This window comes from Delphinus delphis, chromosome 4, assembly GCF_949987515.2.
Source record: "Delphinus delphis chromosome 4, mDelDel1.2, whole genome shotgun sequence".
Classification (NCBI taxonomy): Eukaryota; Metazoa; Chordata; class Mammalia; order Artiodactyla; family Delphinidae; genus Delphinus; species Delphinus delphis.
The window spans coordinates 25598249-25619218 of NC_082686.1; the positions used below are offsets into that span (position 1 = coordinate 25598249).

Sequence of the window (20970 nt, forward strand, 5' to 3'; positions counted from 1 at the left end):
ACATGTGTATACACATACATAACACACATACATACACACACTCCTATATGGCAAAGAAGAAAATGTAGGAGAAAACTACAATCTTATTTCTATAGCTATTCATAAAGGTGTTTTTATTTTTATGACTCCCTTCTTATAATTTTTTCCCATCAGCTAGCCAGTTAGTTTTCCCAGTAGACTAATCAAATTCTAATTTATAAAAGGCTCTGTTGGAATAGCATTAAATTAGACCACTTGCCAAGGAAGTACTAGAGAGCAGCCAAAATATTAGATGAGTTCTATTCAGAGACTTCCCATCCTTTAATGTATATCACATATGTTATTACCCTTGATGGTGAAGATCAATCATAAGAGCCAGCTTCATAGCCCTCCTTTTTGAATGATAATTCAGTGGCTTGAGGAGTCCAAAATGGCTAGGCAGAAGTTTTATCTTCTAATTCAACATAGAACTTGCTGTGTCCCTGGTAGAAACATTTCTCCCTTGAGTACAAACACCTCTGCACTAGTAGAGTATAGTGTTTTAGGGACAGGAAATATTTCTAGCCATAATCAGATGTCACTGAGAACATGCAGCTCCCAATTCCATCCACTAGTTCCTCTATTCATGAGTGACACGACACCCTGTATTAGCTGCTGGTTAAGAGTATCAATGCATCCTAGAGGACAATATCCTAAATATGCAACTGTGACCTCTTAGCAGACATGATAATCATTTAACCATTCCCCCATCCTTAAAGGTCAACAGCTAGTAGATCGTGGGGTATATGGTAAAATCCATGAATCTGATGGGCAACTGCCCAGTAAATTGAGTTCCTTGGTCAGGAGCAAGATTGTGTGCACACTTCATGATGTTGTAAAAGGAAATCAGTAAGTTCATGGTCTGGCAAATGCATGAAAAGCAGGGCAAGCAAATTTCAGTGCAGAGTAACTAACTATTTTACACAGTAAAAGTGTCTAAAATAATCAACCTATGATTATATTTCTACTTTAGGGTCATATTTTCCACAAGCTTATCAACAGTTTTCTCCACTAGGGGCCTTCTGATGAGCTTTTGTGTGGAATAAAAGAGTCTTACATCCAAATACATATTCATTATACATTTCACTTCTTTTTTAATTCTTCTTTTAATTTCCTTAACTTCACCACCAAACTATTAGCCATGGCCCAGGAAACAATATAGCTACTCAGATCAGGCCATCTCTCTGTCCAGGCGATACGGACATGGAGTGTTTTGCTCCAGGTTCGTTCCAGTGGGAAGATTTTCTTTTCCATTTTCCTTCAAAGCAAACTGTGAAGTCAGCTATTATACTGCAACAGTACACTTCCATAATGCTAGGCCCACTTTTCCTAGCAACTCTTCATGAGGCTAAAAGATGGAAATTGAGGGAAGGATGGCATTGCAGCAAAACAGACACATCCAAGTTACTTGCACAATTTGTTTTTCATGTCCTGCTGTGGCCTAGTACTGTTAACACAAAGTTTATAAGTCCCTTTTTTTTCTGAGATTTGCCTTTACCCTCTGTTACTTATATGTCTTTTCAAGACTAAAGCAGAATGTATCTTATATTTTCTGCTTTTGGGGTAGAGGAAGAAAGGTTAGCCAGACCAATAGCTGCATACCAGTAGCTAGGTGCTCTATTTATTTGCTCCCATTAAGAGGCCACATCTGGAAACTGCAGCTGCTATAGGAGTAACAATCTGATTAAGCTTCCAGCAATTCACTACCATTCTCAAAGTTCATATCCAACCCCTGTAAGCAATAGGCAAGCTGGCAGATTAAAAGGAAATGTGAAGAACTCATTACCCCTGTTTCTTTCAAGACCAAAAATGGCACTGATATTTGTATTTCCCTTAGATGTACTATAGATGTACTATTTATTAGGGAGGCAGAGCTCCAGAAATTTCCACTTAGTCCTCTTTAGCATAACAGCTCTTGTTCTCTAGGGCAGGAAATAGAAGAGTGGATTCTGCCTATTGCTAAGCATATCCTGAGTGCAGAAAAATAGGGTGGTGTCAAGGTCTCACAGGGCCTGGCATATGGCAGATGAACCAAGATTCCATTTGTGTTCTGACTCTCAGGGTGTCCTGGGTCCCCAGAAATTAGAATTAACACAGATCTAGTAACAGCAACAACAACAAAAAACTTTTGAAGTCTTTGTATAGCCCTTTTCCCTGTGCCAACCAAGGACCTTTGAGCTACCTGGTAAATGACCAAGGACCCCTGAAAAAGGCTAGGAGTCAGAGACTCTGTTTGTACTATCATGTTATCGAAGGTTGTACCCTCAAAGGTGCTATTTTTTATTCAAGGTCTCTGGGTGTGTGAACTAACTTAGGTCTGGAAATTGAACATAGATCTATGACTGTCAAAAGATGAATCAAGTTAGATTTCTGTTCACCAGACCTGGAAATTTTCAAGTTATACAAATCAAATATGAAATTTGTAGGTTTCTCATCCATTTTGGTCCAAGGATCCCATGATTAGTTTGGCAATACCAAAGATCCCAGCTGGACTAATCATTATTATCATCAGGCAGGGCTTGCAGACTATGACAATAACTGTGCCCTCCTTTGATCCTAGAAGTTAGATATGGCTAGTTGGAAGCTGCTACCTTGGATCCTGTTACCTCCACTGGAGTCAGAGAATCCACTTCAGTGGCAATGTTTCCATTATTTCTGGCTTAGAGAGAACAGTTATGAAAGTGATTTTCAAGAACACTTGTAGTCACCCAAAGCCTTAGTGAAAGAAATATATTCTGGGCCTTCTTAGGGGACATAATCTGGGGATAGATGGACAGGTTACCATCCTTCAATATTCCCATCTTCATAAGTCAGTAAATAGCTTTTTCTATATTAATTCTCGCATTAGAATCACCTGAATATTTTTTAAGTATCAATACCTGGATCCTACCCCTGGACATTCAATGCGATTGACCTGGGTTGGCTTGAGCATTGGTATTTTCCAAACATTCCAGGGGATTCTAATGTAGAGCCAGAATCGAGAACCGCTGCCACTATATCCCTATGGGTCTATGGCCTGCAAATCCTCTTGACAGTAAGTTCCATAACGATCAGGATTCTTAATTCAAGCAATAGAATCCAACTCTGATTTAAACAAGGATAGATAGCGAAATGATATTCAAGTAAGTCACAGAATTGCGGGGAACACTGGAGAACATGGCTTGGAAAACGCACAAATAATAAGGCAGGCATCAGTCAGGATTAAGGTAAAATCCTGCAACAAAACCAGTCTGGTGTGTACATCGCAGCTTGCTCTATGACAGCTGGCCACGAGCGCTGGAGGCTGCTGCTGTCCTACCCTCTGCTGCCCTGATTCTTTATATCACTGGATCATGATTCCTCACACGGAACAACTATGACTAGTTAAGCCTATGACATGGCTATACCCCTTGTTGCCCAGAAGGCTGGGAGAGGGAATATCTGCCCTTTTCAACTTCTTATTGGAAGGTGCTCTCTGAATTTCACCAAAATTCAAGGTAAATAACTCCAAAAATATCAAAACAAGGTTCAGCTGCTAGGCAGCCAAAAAATGATAGACACTTTCCATATCCTGTTATAAACATCATACTGAAACATACCAATTATACAGCACCATTAGGGAAGGAGAAACCCTGTGAGTTGGAAATCTTGAAACTTATACTTTACATGCGATGCACGTGTTAACTCGCAAAGTTAAAAATCTTTCTAAAATAGATTATACATTCTCTCATACTTACAGGTGACACAAAACAAAATTTAAACTTGTGTTCCTGAAATCATTAGGAACAGCAATTGGTAACTTGGGGTATAAAACAATAGTTACTGAGGTCCTGATAGCCTTCTATTATACCGTTAAAAAGTCCCAGAATGCTAGAGCTGTAGTGCCCTGTTTTTTTATCCTTTTTCTTCCCCTTGGCTTCCAGGTTCTTCAATTGTGTTTTTTTATTTTTAGTAGTCCAACTTTCTTTTAATTTTTTCTTTCTAATCTGCTGTAGGCTGGAAAAACAAGTAACTCTGAGAATTGGAGAGTTTAAATTGGTAAGTTAAAGACTACATGATCTGAGCCTCGTGTACTTCTGTGATTACAGTACATAAATTCACTTCTACTATTTGGAATGCTCAGGAGGCAGTTATGTTTACTTCAGTGGTTTCCAGGTATCCTAGTGACATTGGGAAATATAATCTCCAGATGCATGAAGAAGAAAAGAGAAGGAACTTTTCTTTGGTAAGATTCTACGAGAGCCACTTTAAAGACATAATCTCATTGAGGGTAAGTTTTACGGAAGGGGAAAGCTGAAGCTGGAAGGCACCATGATAGATTAAGAGGTAGAGTCTATTCCCCTTCCTCTTGAATTTTGATTGGACTTTGTGTCTCCCTTGATGAAAAGAAAGTGACAGAAGTTCTGGAACTTCTAAGGCTAAGTCACAAGAAGGCTTGCAGTTCCTGCCTGGGTCCGTTGGGAGGTTCACTCTGGGAAAAGCTAGCTTCCATGCAAGGAGTGCAGTTCCCCTGAGACTGACATGATGAAGATGTCAGACACTGGCGTGCTTTTCCACAGCCCTAGCTGAGCCCAGTCTTCCAGCCATCTCCAATATGGTGCCAGATATACACAAGAAGCCATTGTGGCCTCCCCACAGCAGCCCACCCACCACCCAAATACCACTGAGAGACAGCCAGTGCCACCTGGCGCTAAGGAATCACCAGCTGTGCCCACTCAAATTCCTGACCCACAAAATCATGAGATATGACAGAATTGTTGTTTTAAGCCACTTGGTTTCTCGACAGTATTTTACACAGCAATAGATAACCAGAAAAGACATTAAATAAATTGATTGGTTCCTTTAGCTAACATGTATTCAAATCAGGAGTCAAACTCATATTGCCTTAACACCCCCTAATTTCATAGTGCCTCCAGTGAGAGACTAGGATGTTTATACTGTGAAACTATTTTTTAAGTAGACAAAATGTCAAAGTCTTTTTGTTCTTTTAATATCTGATTTTTGTATAAAAGCTTATAGCTTAAAAAATGTCACACTTTCTCATATCTTTCATTCTTAAAACCATACATTGAAATAAATCTTATTGTTTCTATTTTATAAAAGAAAAGGCTACAAACAATGAAACTGTGTCTCCAATCTGGGTTCTCTGACTCCAAAAGGGACACTCTTACCATTAAAGTAAAATACTTTTTCATCTATTCCATACTTAGTCCTTTACAATGAAATTTTTAAAGACAAAATAATCTATCTTCAGCTTGGATTCCAGTGGAGGGCTTAGTGTTATTGCTACCTTCATGCCAAAATAAAACTTCAGGATGAGAAAGCAGAAATGTATGCCAAGGAAATTAATATTGTTACCTTCAATTCTAATTCTGGCTTTAAGTTTTATAGTATCCCATTTACTATAGTTGTCCCTTCCTGCACTAAATAGTTCTATCTTGCTACTCAGACAAGAAATCCAGAAAGTGTTTCTATCAGCAAAATGTTCATTAGCCCCCTTAACTGCTAAAGTGATGTAGCTCATGGCAGTGGGCATTGATATTAAGTTCCATCCTTTCCAATTAAAATATTATATTCCTCTTCCCGATCATTCTTTAGACCTTAGCTGATCTCTCATGTTCATTTTTATGACCAATCCTACTTGCCTAAAAACTATGAAATCAATAAACGAGTTAGACAATTTTAAAGAGCAATAGGTATTTCTTTAGAGCTTCAAAATATATACCTTGCACTTTTTTTAGTGAGTTTTTCTAAACATCCATTTTTAAAGATATCATTAGTCAATTTAAAACCTTCTCAAAATTGAGCAAAAGAATACATTCTATATAAACTAGAATAAAAATAAGCTTCCATTTACACTTTTATTCATATAGATGATGGAATAGTAGATGTTGCCTACTTCCCCCTCAAGTCCCACCTCATAACATTGATGTAGCTAACATATACTCAGTTTCCTCGTACAGTTAAAATCCAGCCAAAACTTACATTCAGTGTGCAGTGCACTATACAGGAACTCACTGTGAAGAGCAGTTCTAGAAAATATTCAGGTAAAGGAACATCAGGCAGAATCCTGAAATGAAAAAAAAAAAGTGTCGGGCATTACTTTAGGTGATTGACAAAGATAAAAATCAAGCAGCTGTAAAGAATAATCTCCCTAGAATGGGAAGGTCTGTTTGATTGAAGGAAAGTTTTACCCTAAGAGTATAGACTAGGGGATGAGAGCAGACATAAAATGCAAGTTACAAAGCAGCTATCCATCTCCTGTGATACTGAGCTTACACTCAAATATCTCTTTATCCTGGCAAGATTTGCTGAATTGTATAATATTCATCAGTATTAATTCTTGGACCTGAGTAATCAACACTCATCTTTAACTGGAAATTTTCTCTTTCAATTTTCCTTCTTTTTTATCCTTATTAAGTTTTGGACAACTTTATCTGCTTCAATTAGATATATACTTTTCAAAACCGATTTGGACCATGACCAAGCAAATATAGATTTCATTACGGAAACCAAAGGCGGATTTTTCTCATTTTTCAAAGACTGCTACACAGTAATTTCATTAATGCTCCTAACCTTGGATGGGAAACTTTCTTATATCCTCACAAACATAGACATCAGCAAAAAATTTGTGGTAAATGGAAACAGACAATGGTGTTGAAAAATATAGCTATTGGCTTCATTTTTTATCTTCCTGTTTTTCAGTATTGACATATTTTCTATTGTTAGGATGACGTATTTCAAATGCAGGTCAGGCAACCTTTTTAACCACAAAAATATTCAAATATATACCTTCCAGCTTCTTGGGTATTAACAGGAACATTAACATTTAGTACTGAAAAAAATCCTAAAACTGACTATAGGATAGGAATAAGAAAATAGAAAAAAAAAAAAATAGAGGCAGGGTGAAAATTAAGACACCATGGGGATTCTCATTAAGAAAAACAAAACAATTTTAAAACTAGAATAAAGATTGTATTGTTTTAAACCTACACAAAAAATGCATAGCCATCTCTAATCCAATATCCTCAATTTACTACTGAGTAAACAGAGGTCTTAAAACACTCATTAACTTGCCGGAAGTTACAAAATTGGAGTAAAAATCTTAAGACCACTACTTTTTTTTTTTTAAGGCATATGAACTGTTTTATTCCATTTTATTTGTCATGGTATTATACATGAGTATTATTAGTCCCACTATATAGGTGAGTCTTAGAGGGGAGAGAGTACATGCCCATGGCAGCAGTTGTAAAGATGGCAACTCCTCATTCTTTTTTTTTGTTTGTTTGCTTTTTAACATCTTTATTGGAGTATAATTTCTTTACGATGTTAAGTTTCTGCTGTATAACAAAGTGAATCAGCTATATGTATACATATATCCCCATAACCCCTCCCTCTTGCATATCCCTCCCACCCTCCCTATCCCACCCTTCTAGGTGGTCACAAAGCACTGAGCTGATCTCCCTGTGCTATGTGGCTGCTTCCCACTAGCTATCTATTTTACACTTGTTAGTGTATACATGTCCATGCCACTCTCTCACTTTGTCCCAGGTTACCCTTCCTGCCCCCGCCCCGTATCCTCAAGTCCATTCTCTAGTAGGTCTGCATCTTTATTCCCGACTTGCCCCTAGGTTCTTCAGACCATTTTCTCTTTCTTTTTTTAGATTCCATATATATGTTAGCACACGGTATTTGTTTTTCTCTTTCTGACTTACTTCACTCTGTATGACAGTCTCTAGGTCCATCCACGTCTCTGCAAATGGCACAATTTCATTTCTTTTTATGGCTAAGTAATATTCCATTGTATATATATACCACATCTTTTTTATCCATTCCTCTGTTGATGGACATTTAGGTTGCTTCCATGTCCTAGCTATTGTAAATAGTGCTGCAATGAACACAGGGGTGCATGTAGCTTTTTGAATTACAGTTTTCTCCAGGTATATGCCCAGGAGTGGGATTGCTGGGTCATATGGTAGCTCAATATCAAAACAAAAACAAACAAACAAACAACCCAATCAAAAAATGGGCAGAAGACTTAAATAGACATTTCACCAAAGAAGACATACAGATTGCCAACAAACACATGAAAAGATGCTCAACATCACTAATTATTAGAGAAATGCAAATCAAAACTACAAAGACGTATCACCTCACACCAGTCAGAATGGTCATCCTCAAAAAATCTAGGGGGCTTCCGGGAAAATGGAGGAAGAGGAAGACGTGGAGATGACCTTCCTCCCCACAGATACACCAGAAATACATCTACACGTGGAACAACTCCTACAGAACACCTACTGAACACTGGCAGAAGACCTCAGACCTCCTAAAAGGCAAGAAACCTCCCATGTACCGGGGTAGGGCAAAAGAAAAAAGAATAAACAGAGACAAAAGAATAGGGACGGGACCTGCACCGGTGGGAGGGAGCTGTGAAGGAGGAAAGGTTTCCACACACTAGGAAGCCCCTTTGCAGGTGGAGACTGCGGGTGGCGGAGGGGGAAATCTTCGGAGCCCCGGAGCAGAGCACAGCAACAGGTGTATGGAGGGCAAAGCAGAGAGACTCCCGCACAGAGGATCAGGGTCGACCGGCACTCACCAGCCTGAGGGGCTTGTCTGCTCACCCGCCAGGTGGGCGGGGCTGAGAGTTGAGGCTCGGGCTTCGGTCGAAGCGCGGGGAGAGAACTGGGGTTGGCGGCCTGAACACAGCCTGCAGGGGGTTAGTGCACCACGACTAGCCGGGAGGGAGTCCGGGGAAAAGTCTGGACCTGCCGAAGAGCCAGACTTTTTCTTACCTCTTTGTTTCCTGGTGCGTGAGGAGAGGGGATTAAGAGCGCTGCTTAAAGGAGCTCCAGAGACGGGCGTGAGCCGAGGCTAAAATCACGGGCCCCAGAGACCGGCATGAGACGCTAAGGCTGCTGCTGCCGCCACCAAGAAGCCTGTGTGCGAGCACAGGTCACTAACCCCCTGCCAGGGAGCCTGTGCAGCCCGCCATTGCCAAGGTCCCGGGATCCAGGGACAACTTCCCCGAGAGAACGCACAGCGCGCCTCAGGCGGGTGCAACGTCATGCCGGCCTCTGCCGCCGCAGGCTCGCCCCGCACTCCGTGCCCCTCCCTCCCCCCGGCCTGAGTGAACCAGAGACCCCGAATCAGCGGCTCCTTTAACCCCGTCCTGCCTGAGCGAAGAACAGACATCCTCCAGCGACCTACACGCAGAGGCGGGAGCAAATACAAATCTGAGCCCCTGGCAGCTGTGAGAACAAGAAGAGGAAGGGAAATCTCTCCCAGCAGCTTCAGAAGCAGCAGATTAAAGCTCCACAGTCAACTTGATGTACCCTGCATCTGTGGAATACATGAACAGACAATGAATCATCCCAAATTAAGGAGGTGAACTTTGAGAGAAAGATTTATGATTTTTTTCCCCTTTTCCTCTTTTTGTGAGTGTGTATGTGTATGCTTCTGTGTGAGATTTTGTCTATATAGCTTTGCTTCCACCATTTGTCCTAGGGTTCTATCCGTCCGTTTTTTTTTGTTTGTTTGTTTTTTCTCTTAATTTTTTTTATTTTAATAACTGTATTATATTTTATCTTACTTTATTTTATTTTACTTTATCTCCTTTCTTTTTTCCTTCCTTCCCTCCTTCCTTCCTTCCTCCCTCCCTCCCTCCCTCCTTTCTTTCTTTCTTTCTTTCTTTCTTTCTCTCTCTCTTTCTTTCTACTTCTACTAATTCTTCCTTTCTACTTTTTCTCCCTTTTATTCTGAGCCGTGTGGATGAAAGGCTCTTGGTGCTGCAGCCAGGAGTCAGTGCTGTGCCTCTGAAGTGGGAGAGCCAACTTCACGACACTGATCCACAAGAGACCTCCCAGCTCCACGTGATATCAAACAGCGAAAATATCCCAGAGATCTCCATCTCAACACCAGCACCCAGCTTCACTCAACGACCAGCAAGCTACAGTGTGGACATTCTATGCCAAACAACTAGCAAGACAGGAACACAACCCCACCCATTGGCAGAGAGGCTGCCTAAAATCATAAGTCCACAGACATCCCAAAACACACCACCAGACATGGACCTGCCCACCAGAAAGACAAGATCCAGCCTCATCCACCAGAACACAGGCACTAGTCCCCTCCACCAGGAAGCCTACACAACCCACTGAACCAACCTTAGCCACTGGGGACAGACACCAAAAACAACGGGAACTGCGAACCTGCAGCCTGCAAAAAGGAGACCCAAAACACAGTAGGATAAGCAAAATGAGAAGACAAAAAAACACACAACAGATGAAGGAGCAAGATAAAAACCCACCAGATGTGACAAATGAAGAGGAAATAGGCAGTCTACCTGAAAAAGAATTCAGAATAATGATAGCAAAGATGATCCAAAATCTTGGAAATAGAATAGACAAAATGCAAGAAACATTTAACAAGGACATAGAAGAACTAAAGATGAAACAAGCAATGATGAAGAACACAATAAATGAAATTAAAAATACTCTAGATGGGATCAATAGCAGAAAAACTGAGGCAGAAGAACGGATAAGTGACCTGGAAGATAAAATAGTGGAAATAACTACTGCAGAGCAGAATAAAGAAAAAAGAATGAAAAGAACTGAGGACAGTCTCAGAGAACTCTGGGACAACACTAAACACAGCAACATTTGAATTATAGGGGTTCCAGAAGAAGAAGAGAAAAAGAAAGGGACTGAGAAAATATTTGAAGAGATTATAGTTGAAAACTTCCCTAATATGGGAAAGAAAATAGTTAATCAAGTCCAGGAAGCACAGAGAGTCCCATACAGGGTATATCCAAGGAGAAATACACCAAGACACATATTAATCAAACTGTCAAAAATTAAATACAAAGAAAACATATTAAAAGCAGCAAGGGAAAAACAACAAATAACACACAAGGGAATCCCCATAAGGTTAACAGCTGATTTTTCAGCAGAAACTCTGCAAGCCAGAAGGGACTGGCAGGACATATTTAAAGTGATGAAGGAGAAAAACCTGCAACCAAGATTACTCTACCCAGCAAGGATCTCATTCAGATTTGATGGAGAAATTAAAACCTTTACAGACAAGCAAAACCTGATAGAGTTCAGCACCACAAAACCAGCTTTACAACAAATGCTAAAGGAACTTCTATAGGCAAGAAACACAAGAGAAGGAAAAGACCTACAATAATGAACCCAAAACAATTAAGAAAATGGGAATAGGAACATACATATCGATAATTACCTTAAATGTAAATGGACTAAATGCTCCCACCAAAAGACACAGATTGGCTGAATGGATACAAAAACAAGACCCATATATTTGCTGTCTACAAGAGGCCCACTCCAGACCTAGAGACACATACAGACTGAAAGTAAGGGGATGGAAAAAGATATTCCATGCAAATGGAAACCAAAAGAAAGCTGGAGTAGCAATTCTCATATCAGACAAAATAGACTTTAAAATAAAGACTATTAGAATTGACAAAGAATGAAACTACATAATGATGAAGGGATCGATCCAAGAAGAAGATATAACAATTGTAAATATTTATGCACCCAACATAGGAGCACCTCAATACATAAGGCAAGTACTAACAGCCATAAAAGGGGAAATCAACAGTAACACATTCATAGTAGGGGACTTTAACACCCCACTTTCACCAACGGACAGATCATCCAAAATGAAAATAAATAAGGAAACACAAGCTTTAAATGATACATTAAACAAGATGGACTTAATTGATATTTATAGGACATTCCATCCAAAAACAACAGAATACACATTTTTCTCAAGTGCTCATGGAACATTCTCCAGGATAGATCATATCTTGGGTCACAAATCAAGCCTTGGTAAATTTAAGAAAATTGAAATTGTATCAAGTATCTTTTCCAACTACAATGCTATGAGACTCGATATCAATTACAGGAAAAGATCTGTAAAAAATACAAACACATGGAGGCTAAACAATACACTACTTAATAACGAAGTGATCACTGAAGAAATCAAAGAGAAAATAAAAAAATACCTAGAAACAAATGACAATGGAGACACAGCGACCCAATACCTATGGGATGCAGCAAAAGCAGTTCTAAGACCGAAGTTTATAGCAATACAATCCTACCTTAAGAAACAGGAAACATCTCAAATAAACAACCTAACCTTTCACCTAAAGCAATTAGAGAAAGAAGAACAAAAAACCCCAAAGTTAGCAGAAGGAAAGAAATCATAAAAATCATATCAGAAATAAATGAAAAAGAAATGAAGGAAATGATAGCAAAGATCAATAAAACTAAAAGCTGGTTCTTTGAGAAGATAAACAAAATTGATAAACCATTAGCCAGACTCATCAAGAAAAAAGGGAGAGGGAGAAGACTCAAATCAATACAATTTGAAATGAAAAAGGAGAAGTAACAACTGACACTGCAGAAATACAAAAGATCATGAGAGATTACTACAAGAAATTCTATGCCAATAAAATGGACAACCTGGAAGAAATGGACAAATTCTTAGAAAGGCACAATCTGCCAAGACTGAATCAGGAAGAAACAGAAAATATGAACAGACCAATAACAAGCACTGAAATTGAAACTGTGATTAAAAATCCATCAACAAACAAAAGCCCAGGACCAGATGGCTTCACAGGCGAATTCTATCAGACATTTAGAGAAGAGCTAACACCTATCCTTCTCAAACTCTTGTAAAATATAGCAGAGGAAGGAACACTCCCAAATTCATTCTACAAGGCCACCATCACCCTGATACCAAAACCAGACAAGGATGTCACAAAGAAAGAAAACTAGAGGCCAATATCACTGATGAACATAAATGCAAAAATCCTCAACAAAATGCTAGCAAACAGAATCCAACAGCACATTAAAAGGATCATACACCATGATCAAGTGGGGTTTATCCCAGGAATGCAAGGATTCTTCAATATACACAAATCAATCAACGTGATACACCATATTAACAAATTGAAGGAGAAAAAACATATGATCATCTCAATAGATGCAGAGAAAACTTTCGACAAGTTCAACACCCATTTATGATAAAAACCTTGCAGAAAGTAGGCATAGAGGGAACTCACCTCAACATAATAAAGGCCATATATGACAAACCCACAGCCAACATTGCCCTCAGTGGTGAAAAACTGAAAGCATTTCCACTAAGATCAGGAACAAGACAAGGTTGCCCACTCTCACCACTCTTATTCAACATAGTTTTGGAAGTTTTAGTCACAGCAATCAGAGAAGAAAAGGAAATAAACTGATTTCAAATTGGAAAAGAAGAAGTAAAGCTGTCACTGTTTGCAGATGACATGACACTATACATAGAGAATCCTAAAGATGCTACCAGAAAACTACTAGAGCTAATCAATGAATTTGGTAAAGTAGCAGGATACAAAATGAATGCACAGAAATCTCTGGCATTCCTATACACTAATGATGAAAAATCTGAAGTGAAATCAAGAAAACACTCCCATTTACCATTGCAACAAAAAGAATAAAATATCTAGGAATAAACCTACCTAAGGAGACAAAAGACCTGTATGCAGAAAATTATAAGACACTATTGAAAGAAATTAAAGATGATACAAATAGATGGAGAGATATACCATGTTCTTGGATTGGAAGAATCAACATTGTGAAAATGAGTATAGTATCCAAAGCAATCTACAGATTCAATGCAATCCCTATCAAACTACCACTGGCATTTTTCACAGAACTAGATCAAAAACTTTCACAATTTGTATGGAAACACAAAAGACCCCAAATAGCCAAAGCAATCTTGAGAACGGAAAACGGAGCTGGAGGAATCAGGCTCCCTGACCTCAGACTATACCACAAAGCTACAGTAATCAAGACAGTATGGTACTGGCACAAAAACAGAAAGATAGATCAATGGAACAGGATAGAAAGCCCAGAGATAAACCCATACACATATGGTCACCTTACCTTTGATAAAGGAGGCAGGAATGTACAGTGGAGAAAGGACAGCCTCTTCAATAAGTGGTGCTGGGAAAACTGGACAGGTACATGTAAAAGTATGAGATTAGATCACTCCTTAATACCATACACAAAAATAGCCTCAAAATGGATTAAAGACCTAAATGTAAGGGCAGAAACTATCAAACTCTTAGAGGAAAACATAGGCAGAACACTCTATGACATAAATCACAGCAAGATCCTTTCTGACCCACCTCCTAGAGAAATGGAAATAAAAACAAAAATAAAGAAATGGACCTAATGAAACTTCAAAGCTTTTGAGCAGCAAAAGAAACCCATAAACAAGACCAAAAGACAACCCTCAGAATGGGAGAAAATATTTGCAAATGAAGCAACTGACAAAGGATTAATCTCCAAAATTTATAAGCAGCTCATGCAGCTCAATAACAAAAAAACAAACAACCCAATCCAAAAATGGGCAGAAGACCTAAATAGACATTTCTCCAAAGAAGATATACAGACTGCCAACAAACACATGAAAGAATGCTCAACATCACTAATCATTAGAGAAATAAAAATCAAAACTACTATGAGATGTCATCTCGCACCTGTCAGAATGGCCATCGTCAAAAAATCTAGAAACAATAAATGCTGGAGAGGGTGTGGAGAAAAGTGAACCCTCTTGCACTGTTGGTGGGAATGTAAATTGATACAGCCACTGTGGAGAACAGTATGGAGGTTCCTTAAAAAACTACAAGTAGAACTACCATATGACCCAGTAATCCCACTACTGGGCATATACCCTGAGAAAATCATAATTCAAAAAGAGTCATGTACCAAAATGTTCATTGCAGCTCTATTTACAATAGCCCAGTGATGGAAACAACCTAAGTGTCCATTATTGGCTGAATGGATAAAGAAGATGTGGCACATATATACAATGGAATATTACTCAGCCATAAAAAGAAACGAAATTGAGCTATTTGTAATGTGGTGGATAGACCTAGAGTCTGTCATACAGAGTGAAGTAAGTCAGAAAGAGAAAGACAAATACCGTATGCTAACACATATATATGGAATTTAAGAAAAAAATAATGTCATGAAGAACCTAGGGGTAAGACAGGAATAAAGACACAGACCTATTAGAGAACAAACTTGAGGATATGGGGAGGGGGAAGGGTAAGCTGTGACAAAGTGAGAGAGAGGCATGGACATATATAACCTACCAAACGTAAGGTAGATAGCTAGTGGGAAGCAGCCGCATAGCACAGGGAGATCAGCTCGGTGCTTTGTGACCGCCTGGAGGGGTGGGATAGGGAGGGTGGGAGGGAGGGAAACGCAAGAGGGAAGATATATGGGAACGTATGTATATGTATAACTGATTCACTTTGTTATAAAGCAGAAACTAACACACCATTGTAAAGCAATTATACTCCAATAAAGATGTAAAATAAATAAATAAATAAAGTAAATAAATAAATAAAAGCTACCCGGTGATTATCATGTTTAGCCAGGTTTGAGAAATGCTGAATTAGACACACTTATTGGCCAGGTAGAAAAAGTCCCATAATTGAAGTCACGTGATACCCAGACATGCTTGCCAGTTGTATTTGCCCATTGCAAGTAACTTGTGCAAGTCCTAATTTTCTTACTTACAAGACAGTAATGGTAATAACCTGTAGGTTGTTGTGCGTTTTCTGAAACAAAAAAAATCTACCCACAGAAAATGCTGCAGAGAGTGTAAAGAAAAGGGAACCCTCTTGCACTGTTGGTGGAAATGTAAATTGATACAGCCACTATGGAGAACAGTATGGTGGTTCCTTAAAACACTAAAAATAGAACTACCATATGACCCACCAATCCCACTCCTGGGCATATACCCTGTTTTTTGTTTGTTTGTTTGTTTGCGGTACGCGGGTCTCTCACTGTTGTGGCCTCTCCCGCTGCGGAGCACAGGCTCCGGACGCTCAGGCTCAGCGGCCATGGCCCACGGGTCCAGCCGCCCCGCAGCATGCGGGATTCTCCCGGACCGGGGCATGAATCCACGTCCCCTGCATCGGCAGGCAGACTCTCAACCACTGCGCCAACAGGGAAGCCCCCATATACCCTGTTTTGAAGTTCTTAACTACACCTTTTTTTTAAAGTTATCTTCTATTGCCTGAAATATCTTTATTTCCCCTTGGGATAATTCTTGAGTTGATCATCAACATACAACCAATGTCTCCTAGGAAGAAAAAGTCATATTATCTGCCCTAGTTATTACCACTCAGCTTATTCCATTTCTGTAGAAAAGAAGTTGCTGTTAGTTTCTGCTTTTGTTTTGTCCTTGTTTTATGTTTTTGTCTTTTATTCCCCCCACCTTTTTTTTTTTTTTGCCAGAAATAAAACACCAAGCTTCTAGCCATGCTGTGCTCCAGTGTAAGTGAAGTAAACTATCACATTTATAGGCATACAGGAGTTATAATTAGTCTGTTTACACTGATAGTGTCATTATCTAATGTTTAAGTGTCTGTTCTGATTGGTCACCATCTTTTTTGTATCAGTAGTTAAGTATTACATTATGACTGACTTAGGACCCATGCCATTCATTTGTATTGCAGTCTCTTAGCCTGCAACCCTCTCTCACTGTACAACTTTCCTAAGTATTTACATTGTAAGCTTCCTGTACTCTGGCTCATCAACATAAATTCATTCATCTGATTTCTATTTGTAATAAATGTGTTGAGATATCCTGACAGCCTTCCTCCTGTCCTCTTTATTGCTGTAAGCTTTAAAAGCTTCTTATATCTTTATAATAATTTTAATGGAATCTCAGAAAGAAAGGATATGTCCCACATGGGCTCACTCTGTAGCTTCGATGTAGAAGTTAAAAATTATTTAATAAACTAGAACAAATTGAACAAATTATAGTTTGATAGAGATGGGGCAAATTATAAAATAAAACATACTTATGTGTTCAATTATAAAATAAAATACGTAATAAAATTCTAATAGTGCTTTTATATTTCAGATGCTGTGACAAACACAACTGATTAGAGAGAAGTTTATACATGACTTGTGTAATTTAAGGTAATATCAAATGTGAGAAAAATACTCTCCGCTCACTTCCAAAAATATGAACAGAAGAGAAACTGAACTTCTAAGAAAGTTTTAAAGTTTATAAATTTAACAAGAATATTATGAATCTGATGAAACTAAAGGTATCTATATATTTAAAAGTGATAAAAGGAAATGGAAGATAAAACTAAGGAGCTAAGAGGATAGCAAGGAGAAGAAATTGCTAACAGTAAGAATAGAATGAATAAAATAATTGAAAAGGGATACTGCTAACTGTAAGAACAGAATGAGCAAAATAATTGAAAAAGGAACATCAAATCATCCACCAGCTGGAGTATGGAATCCAGAAAGCGATGGTGAAATACAAGGCTGATAAAGTAAGTTAGGGCTGTATTGTGGAAGGCTGTGCTTCTCAAACTGGAGTTTGTGAGAAACCAGGGGAAATGTAGCAATTTGCCAGATGTTCACATACTCCCTGGAACATATTCCTGGAGCATTCAGAAAAGCAATTTAACGGTAAGAATTTAAAATGTTATTGGAACACAATAACAGTTTTAATCAATTTTAATACAAAATATGAAATATCAAAGACATTTTAGGTGAAAACCTGCACTTTCTTGAGAATTTTTCTTCACTTTCTTTAGTAGTCAGAGGTATAATGATAGAAAAATTTAAGAATCATCACTGTAGTTTTATTTTAATGAGTAGACAATATGAATCCAAGGAGTGGTATGGTCAGAACGGTGCTTTAGTTCATCTAATCTGGAAGCAGGATAAAAGATGGAGTGAAAATGGGGTAGGTATGAGGTTCCGGGACTCTTTAGGTGCTATAACTAGCCCAAGCTAGCAATAATAAAAGTTCAAGTAGAATAGTACATTACGGATGGGAACAAAAATGTAAAAACAAATTCATTACAGATAGTGACTATCAAACTTGGCATATGACTATACTTGGGGACTCAGGAAAAAAGTCTGGATAATCCATTAGATATTGTGGTGCCATTGTGGGATTACAGGAAGAGGTTTGTAACGTTTGGTTTGGTTTGGAGCTGCAAACGAATTTAATGTTACCGTGTCTTGTGTTTGTAAGATTTATAATATTCAGAGAAATAAGTAAAAGGATCCTTGGGAAGATACTCTGTGTTAGCAGAAAGGAGTGGATATTTTTTGTAAGATGATTCCATCAGTGATTTCCCAATTAACCTCAGAATCAGCAACTTTAAATGTGGTAGGAAAAGTAGACGGACACCTATAGAAGTGAAAGCATGGTTCAGCAGCAGATGCTCAGGGTACAGTTTAAGATGGGAAGGAGAGTGTAGTGGGAACAATTAGCTCTACCCTGGGCCTGTAGCAAGGAGATGGCTAGAAGCAGAGTAAGTAAACCAGCGCTCTAAAGAAAACTGAACAAATCTGTGAGGTAAAATAACATATGAAATTAGAGTATTTACATATAAAGAGACACCAATAATGCTTCATTACAGTAATCCAGATATTTATATCACCTCCAATAGCTTATTATTTTCCTATACTTTTTTCATCTTGGGTATCACTGGTATTAGGGAGAAATTTATATTTATTCAATACCTGAGATGCCACTTGATTTCACTGAAAAAACACTTAGCTTGAAAAATAATGTCAGTGGGATTCAAAGGAAAAAAATTTGAAATAAGAATCAGCAGATCCAGCTTTTTTCTAACCTTCTAATACCTAGCTGTGATTTTTGACAAAGTGGATGTTTGCATTCATTCATTCATTCATTCATTCATACTCATTATTAACTGAGCACCTACTCCCCACATTCCAAGCTCTGAGAGTTTGTGATACATCAATGAAAGCAAATATTCCTGCTCTCATGGAGATTGTACTCTTGCAGGAGGATACAGAAATAAAAAAAGAACATAATGTATAATTAAATTTAGTACATTACACCATGATAAGTTTTGTGGAAAAATTTTAAAGTAGAGCAAAGGAAATAGTGAGTGCCAGAGCTGGGGGAAGAAGTGTCAATGTTTAGAATGATCAGGATAGGTCTTATTTCAAATACAACATCTTAGCAGGAACTTGAAAAAGTTAGCCATGAGGATAACCAGGAAGGGTATATGTGTGTGTGTGTGTGTGTGTGTGTGTGTGCATGTTCAGGGTCGGGGGCGGATGCTATTTTCATATTATCCATAGACCCTAGTTTAGCATCACAGAGATAATCAAATTCTGATATATATTTCTTTAGTATATTTAAATACAGAATTATTTAGTCTCTCTATGTCTCAGTTTTCTTATCTACAAAATGAAGGAATTGAACTAGATCCAGAATTATCTAAGTCAGAAATAGCAAGGGTTAAGTGGTGACAGTATTAAAGAGAATATGTATAAAGTCTCTGTTACAGGAAGTACTTTGGTCCATTCATAAAATAGAGAAAAGGCCAGTTTTTCTGATACAGGAAGAACATGGAGGACTATTATATAAGATAAGATTGGAATGGAAATGACGTCCTGGATCCATCATAATTTTGCAACATTAGCTGGTGGTGAATTCAAATTATCAAGTCAACATTTACATTCTTTAAGCAAATTGAATACATTGGATAAAAGATAAAATAATGCACGTAGTAAAGGTAAATTTTGTTTTCTGAAGCATCTGTTTCACATATACATGTTAGTGTTTGTGTGAATTGGTCACCACATAAAGATTTCTTCTGGGGAACATAATCAAAAAAGTTTGACAGTGATCATGCGGGGCCTTAAAAATGATGTCAAATTTTAGAAAGGATAACACAAAAGAGATGTCCAGACCCATTCAGGGTAGCTAAAGAAAGCAGATCTTCATGTTGCAGGTAGCAGTATTTATACACACCATAAGAGAAAACTTCCTAACAGCTCCATCAATTCAACTACGTGCTTGGCTTTCCATCACTGGAAGTTGAATGGTGATCTTTCGGAGATACTGTGGAAGGATTCTTGCCTACCTTTAGGACATGGACCTTAAAGAGCAAGGCTTTACTCCAGGGCATGGAGCATAAAATGATGCACGATGTCTTTCCTCATCAGGAAGTTTGTGATTAAATTTAAAGTCACACACACATAAAAAATAACAGTAAACAACCAACAGAAAATATAAAAAAAGAGTGATAAAGATGGTAAAAATTCAAAGGTAGATTAAATCACTCTGAGTCAGGATGAACCAAGGAAAGCTTGGTAAGGAAAAGGGAGTTTTAGCTGAATCTTGAGGTAGAAGTGGTCGTGCATAGTTAGAAAAAAAGAGTTCCCATCAGGAGGAGACAAATGTGCATGAGTTGGGATGAGCAGGTGCAACCTGTTTGGTGACTGCAAACTCTACTGAGGACAGGGACCTGACTGAGGCCTGGCAGGTTATAAATAGGGAAGTCAAAATTGGGTCAGATTTTGTTGGACTTTGTCTTGAAGTATTGACCCGATGAAAGGGTTGGTTCAGGAAAATTTTCTGAACAGATGTGTCCATTTACATTAGAGAGACTGTAAGAGAAAACTGAATATATATGTAAAGGTGTCCATCAAGGTGTAGTCAGGAAAACAGAAAACATTCCAGGTATTTCAATCAAGAAGGAATCAAATACAGTGGATTAGTTATTTATAAAACTCCTGCAAGGGGCTTCCCTGGTGGCGCAGTGGTTGAGAGTCCGCCTGCCGATGCAGGGGACACGGGTTCGTGCCCCGGTGCGGGAGGATCCCACAGGCCACAGAGCGGCTAGGTCCGTGAGCCATGGCCGCTGAGCCTGCGCGTCCGGAGCCTGTGCTCCGCAACGGGAGAGGCCACAACAGTGAGAGGTCCGCATACCGCAAAAAAAAAAAAAAAAAAAAAACTCCTGCAAGGGCTTCAGGAGTGAAGCTGAAAAAATAGGGTGGCATAAACTCTCCAGTTGACGTCTGAATTTTAGAGGGTCGAACACTTCAAGAAACCTAAACCTATGATCTGAGCTGCTTATAGCACCCAGGAGAG

At 38.7% G+C, this 20970-nt stretch overlaps 1 protein-coding gene across 3 annotated transcripts in view; it reads right to left on the reverse strand.

Annotated features, from left to right (window-relative positions):
* CHODL (chondrolectin) overlaps positions 1 to 20970 on the reverse strand; it is a 347429-nt gene that overhangs the window by 165447 nt on the left and 161012 nt on the right. For all 3 annotated transcript variants that reach the window (XM_060010455.1, XM_060010457.1, XM_060010458.1), the window contains exon 3: positions 5983 to 6067. The gene's annotated coding sequence lies outside the window, so the exon portion shown is untranslated. The remainder of the gene's footprint in view (positions 1 to 5982; positions 6068 to 20970) is intronic.